Consider the following 6,747-nt stretch of genomic DNA (forward strand, 5'->3'; position numbering starts at 1 on the left):
AGACTCCCCACCCCCACTGACATTACACCATAATTTGGGTTTGTCTTTCCCAATAACTTGTACTCGGGCGACTGTGGGCCCTTTTTTTTTGATATTTTCAGGTAAAGATGGCACAGGGATAGCTCGTGCAACAATTTGTCCCTTGGGAAGAAAGAGGGGTGGGTGGAAACAATGCAGGCCGAGAACGAATTGCTCAGGATCTGATGTTGTCATTCCTGGAGCAATTTCGATCTCTTGTGGTGTGTGTTTGGTGTCCCCAATGACGATGTACTTACAACGAATCCGGTTCCAAGTACCTTTCTGTTCAGGATTTACAGACACAAAATGCCAATCAGTGTCCTCAAGATGGAGTGACTCAGTCAGCTGCAACCTGTAAGGCTCATTGACAGAAGATGTGGTTAACACAGGATCACTTAAATCATACACAGTCTTTGAAGCACCTGCTTCACTTACACAAACATTAATATTATCGCGCGCTTGATTTGTTTTGCTACCCTTATTCCCTTGGCCTGCTCTTTTTGTGTCTGCGCGCCTGGCAGGCGGGCGCTTTCTTTTCAGTTTTTTTGTTGTTGTTGACCCCCAGGGAGGGCTTGTAGTTCTCCTCCCCTGCCATTTCTAAATTCATCAAATTCCCTTTTCAGGGGGCACTGGTTACTCCAGTGCCCTAGGTTGCTACAAAGCAGGCATGGTTTTGTGGGCTTAGCCAGTGCTGGTCTCCGCTGCTGCCCAGGGTACTGCTGTGCTGAGGGAAAAGGCGCAGGGCTGGCAACGGCGACACGCTGAGGTGGTCTTGGCAGCAGCCTTGGTCTGGTGTCTTCAGCCACACTCATCAGAGGCACCTTCCTGTTACAGACTAGGAGCATGTCTTTTAACGTTGGAGAAGGTTCAATAGGAAGGCTCAGGATTGCTGCTTGACACAGTTCATTAGCATTTGTAAACGCCATTTCTTCTAAAATCGCTTCTCTAGCATTCTCTTTTTTAACTTGTATTTCAATAGCTCTAGTTAACCTTTCTACAAATTTCAAAAAAGGCTCTGATGGTAGCTGTTTAATTTTACTATAGGGCTCAAAAGGCCCCTCAGGTTGTAGGGAAAAGAATGCTTTTTCAGCTGCTTCTTTTACTTTCTCGAGTGTTTCTGCAGGAATTGCAGTAGCTTGGATCGAGGGAGAAGACCATTGGCGCTCACCACAGAGGTGCTCAATGGTGATAGGGTTACCACTGTTGTCTTTGGCTGTGTTTGGATCAGAATGCAAGCCTGGGAGAGCATCATTCAGCAGTTGTTTCCATGCTATTTCCCATAATTTAAATTCCGTGGAGGTCATGAGACAGGAAAAAAGCTGTTTTAAATCATGTGGAATCACTACAGTCCTACTCAATTCAGAATTTAAAAGGCCACGGAAATATGGACTGTGTGGACCATATTCTTTATGAGACTTACAGATCTCTTTAATCAATTGTCGTCCAAAAGAACTCCAATTAGCAGTTGGAGCTGCTCCCCCCTGAGCTGCAGGCTGAAAGGTAACAGGAGCCAGTGACAACATGGGACTATGCATTGAATCTGCTATTCCCTGCTCTGTATCCCTTGAAACAGAAGCATTGGGATCACAGATACAGGTTTGGGGACAGGCAGCGGGTGTGTCCCCACCGTGGGAACCCGGGGAGGGGGCGGAGATGCAACGGGTACAGGGGGCGGGGTCAGGGGGCAAGCAGGGGGCGGGGACACCGTGGGAACAAGGGGCGGGGTCAAGGGGCAGGCAGGGGGCGGGGACACCTGGTGACATCACGTCAGCAGACGCCCCCTGGGAGGAGTAGAGGGGCGGAGCTGAGGGTACTGCAGGAAAGGGAGGGGGAGGGGGGAAGGTATCACGAGGAACAGAAGGAGAGGGGGATTGGGCTGGAGTTTTGGGATTCTTAAGAGGATTTTGGGAAGAAGAAGACCAGGTTTGGGAAGATGCCACGTGGCATCCACCATCTTGTGGACCCCCTAGGGACTGGGGGCCATTTTGGGTAACACTACTCTCTGCAAAGCTAACACGTGCTGTGGGTTTCTGAGGATGGGACACAGGGGATTGGGAAAGGTTCCACGCAGCCTGGCCAGGGCCTTGTGGACAGGGCAACTCAGGCATTTCAACAGACTTTGGGCGTCGACTTCCCAATGAGTTTGATCTGTTTAAAATACCAAGTTTTGGGGAAAGAGGTTTAGGGGTTTTAGAACTAGGAGAGGGAGAAACAGGGAGAGCAGAGGTACATGGCTTTACATTTGGCTTTTTCTCCATTTCCTTTTGTTTGAGCAATGCTGTACGAATTTGTAAACTCCAAAAAACAAATTTAGCTGAGGGGGCATTGCTAGATTGTCCTAAGGTAATCAATTCATTCCCAACTTTATCCCAGAATTGAATATTGTGGATTTCTTCAGGGGAGATTTGTGGGAAGTGGAGGAAAAGCCATCTTATAAACTGTTTAAATTTTGCCTTTGAGAACTTCACATTACCACTATTTAAAATGCTAACAATATTATAATACACTCCTTTTTGTACAATGCTGAGTTTCAAACCCATGTTAGATGTAAAAAGCAAAGTACTAAATCCCGCCTGACCAAAAACAAAGCCAAAATCAGCTACTGATTTCTAAAAAAAAACGCAGATAGGAAAGCGATAACGAGCCGACAAAAGCTTCACAATGCAGCTGTATATACTGCTTTTAAAATTCCCGGGCAGCAGCAGCAGGGCACGCCCTGCTGAGCTGAGGCAGAAACAAAGCCTCCCCCACCGTGGAATGCAGCCCCCCGCGGAGCAGAGAGAGCAGCCACGCCACGTGGCAAGCCGAAACCGGGCCCCCCCGCGCCGCGTGTGCAGAGACCCCCCCTTCCCCACACAGAGAGAGAGAGAGAGAGAGAGTCCCCCGCGGCAAGAGAGCCGAGAGCCCCCCCTCCCCCGCACAGAGAGAGACAGAGAGTGGGATCCCCCGACCACGTGGAGAGAGCTGAGCTGCAAAGCCGGGGGGAAGGGCAGAGCGCTCCCACTCCGGCGCGAATTCCAAAAGACAGCAAAACACGCGGCAGAAAGCTAATAGCTAGAAATCAATTAATTCCCGTCTGTGGGGCTGCGCAGCCAAAAATGCAAAGGCAAAAAGGAACAGAACTCACGGCAGAGTCTGTTTTTGAGCTCCTGCCCTACCGAGAGCAGAGATACTCACCCGAAATGGAAGCTGTAGCTGGCTGGGTACAGGCAGGTCTCTTCACCGGAACAGGACCTCTCTTGGGCGAGAGAGGCTACCCTGTCCTTCCTCTGGAAAATCTGCTCACCAGAAAGGAGCTGGGCTTTCCAGAGGTGCCGAACAGTCCACGAAACTTCTTCTGGGAATATTCCCAAAGTCTCTAGCCGAGGGCGTTGCAACCAAAGCCCCTTTCAGCTGGATGCACGGCTGCCAGAAGCTTCTCCAAGGTACTGCAGGTCCGTCTCAGGCTGCAGAGTCGCTTTGCCCGCCTCAGGGACGCCAAATATTGGAAAAAAAAGCTCCCAATATTACCAGTTAGATTGTGCCTGGGCCAGTCTGACCCTCGCTGCTGGGCCAAAGGCAGCAACTGCGGTGTAACACCCCAGAGATACCTTGGCTTGCTGGTGGTTGCAGCTGGGCACTGAACAAGTCCAGGCTTGTAAGGCACCCCGTTACCTCAGGAGGAATAGCTTCAGGCGATGGTGAAGAGAAAAAGGAGAGATTCTGCTGGAGGGTTTAATGTCCAGAGGTTTATTCCATGGTTACAGAGGTCTGAACGTGAGCAACTGCTCCAACAGAATAAGGACCGCATGGTCTGATCACCTTTTTAAGCTCAGGGACAGGGGGAGGGGAGGTACAGGTGAGCCACCAACCAGGTGAGAGGGGCAGGGTCTCAGGGGAAGATGACACCCAGACAGGCCAATGACCTCTGGGCATAGGGGCATCCTTTAAACTTGACCAACCACACGACGCCTTGCTGGAACGTTTAGCCTGATTGACAGGACTCACTCAGCATGGGGGCAAGGGGGAAGGGATAGACGTATAGGCACACCTGGGAAAGTGACCTGGAAGGCCAAAATGGGACATCACAGCACACCACAACATCTCCCCCTAGTTTTGTTTAAAAAGAAGAGGACTATGTTTGTGGTGCAGAATGATTGCCAAACCATGGTTGGTAAATCAGTTCTTCCTCTACAGGAGGGTCAGTGTTTTCTACTGAGGCTTCCAGGTCATCCATTGGAGCACTGAGGGCTTCCAAATGGTAGACTTCAGGAGGGGGAGATGAGCTTGAAATTAACTTGAGCACCATGCGTTTGATTAGTCTAAAAACAATGCTATAAACTACAATAACTATAACTAAAATAAACAGCACTAAAAACACAGTTTTCAGAATAGATCCCAACCAGCCCGAGAGTCCCCAGCCTTTGAACAGTCCATTCAGCCAGTTGTCAGTTTCTCTGTTGATGTCTGAGAGCCGTTGTCAAGGTAGTCCATATGTGGTTTGGGCTGAGGGACTATGCAGGAGGTCACAGGTGGGATGATCACGAGTAGGACGAGAAGCAGGCTCGGTCTCGTGGCATCTCGAGGCTACACACGAACAGTGGGATCTAAACTGGTACAAAAACTTGAAACAAACATATATTATAAACTATTCCAGATAGGAGGCTTAAATGGAATTTCCTCCAGAGAACACGTGCGGCGTTTTCTTCTCCAGGCAGCATGAGCAACCTGGGGTGCTTCTGTAGATTTCTCTGAGACCTTGGGAACATAGGGCTTTACCCATTTGGAAGGAACCCACCTTAAACCAGAGGGGGTGGACACACAGGCATATCCACGTCCCCAAGTAACTAATTTGTAAGGTCCCACCATTTTCCAAGTCTCAGGGTCCTTTACTAAAACTGGAGGTTTTTCCTTAATTAACCTATGATTGCTCCCCCCAAAGTGGCGTAGGATGGGTGGGTTCAGGCTGTCAAAAGAACAATTCAGAAAATTTATTGTGAATAGCGCCCTGGATAACCGGATGTGGGGAGGTTCCACCTTCAGAACCTGTTGTTGCTGGTCCAGGACCCTTTTAATATCACAGTGAGTTCTTTCTACAATAGCTTGACCTGTAGGGGAGTAGGGGATGCCAGTTTTGTGCTCTACTCCCCATTGCTGCAGGAAGCTCCCGAATTCCTTGGATTTGTAAGCAGGCCCATTATCAGTTTTCAGCTCCTTGGGGATGCCCATGAAAGAAAAAGCCTGCAAGAGGTGCTTAATAGCATCAAAAGATGATTCTCCTGTGTGGGCAGAAGCATAGACTGCTCCAGAAAAGGTATCTACACTAACATGAACATATTTCTGCCGTCCAAAAGAGTGTATGTGTGTTACATCTGTTTGCCACAGTTCACAACTGTTCAGTCCCCTTGGGTTTGCTCCCATACTCACTGTAGGGAGTGCATGTTGTTGGCAATTTGGGCATGTGGCCACAATCGCTTTGGCCTGTTCTCGAGTGATGTTAAACTGACGAACCAGGCCAGGTGCATTTTGGTGGAAAAGCTGGTGGCTGATTTTTGCCTGTTCAAAAACATTTGGGAGAGTGGCCATCACTGCAGGTGCAGCAAGAGCATCTGCCCTTCTGTTGCCTTCAGCGATAAACCCTGGCAAGTCAGTGTGTGACCTGACATGCATCACATAAAATGGTTGCTCTCGGTGAGTGACTAACTTTACCAGTTTTGAGAGCAATTCGAAAAGTGTGATGTTAGACACATCTTGCAGTATTGCTTGATCTGCCCTGGATACTACTCCTGCCACATATGCAGAATCTGTAATCAGATTGAACGGTTCTGAGAACCTTTCAAAGGCCCTAACAACCGCAGCTAATTCAGCAACCTGAGGTGAACCTTCCACCTCAGCAATGTCCGTCTCCCACTGCTGGGTTTGAGGATCCTTCCAAGTCATAACAGACTTGTGGGACCTCCCAGATGCATCTGTGAAGACAGTTAGAGCCCTTTTTAAAGGTCTCCTACTTAGAGCACTTCTCAGTTTTAAGGTAAATTGAACATCTTGTTTGAACAATTTGTGAGCGGGCCGCGCTACCGAAATTTGTCCTGAGTAGGAATCCAGAGCAAACTGCAACACTTCATTTTCTTGAAACAATTGTTCCAGTATTTTCATAGTATTTTGACCTGATTTTAACTCAACTGGAATGTGAATGCACTTGAAATCACATCCTGCTAACTCCCTGATCCGGGTCCTTGCTTTCCGGATCAGTTCTGCTACCAGCTCCTGAGGCTTTGTCAGTCTCTTGGACCTTTTGTGACTGAGGAAAACCCATTCTATGATCAAGAGAGGGTCCCTCTGGTCCCGGTCCTTTTTTGGTGTGTTCTTTGCCTTAGGTGTTTGTTTTTCCTCCCACTGGAAAATAATTCCATGGAGGTGTGGCAACTTACCTAGAATGATAAATTTGAATGGCAGGTCAGGCCGGCATCGGTTGGCCTGTCTTGTGGACATTGCAATCTGAACCTTTTCTAGAGCTTTCCGCGCCTCTGGGGTAATAGACCTAGGAGCACCTGGGTCCTCTCCCCCTTTCAATAAATTGAAAAGAGGGGCAAGGTCTTCATTAGTCAGACCGAGCCATGGTCTTACCCAATTCAAAGACCCACACAACTTGTGGACATCCGCAAGGGTCTTGATCTTTGGATTGATTTCTAGTTTTTGAGGAACAACGGTCCTATTTCCAATTTCTAAGCCCAAATATTTCCAAGGTGG

The sequence above is a fragment of the Melospiza melodia genome, chromosome W, assembly GCF_035770615.1.
Source record: "Melospiza melodia melodia isolate bMelMel2 chromosome W, bMelMel2.pri, whole genome shotgun sequence".
Lineage (NCBI taxonomy): Eukaryota > Metazoa > Chordata > Aves > Passeriformes > Passerellidae > Melospiza > Melospiza melodia.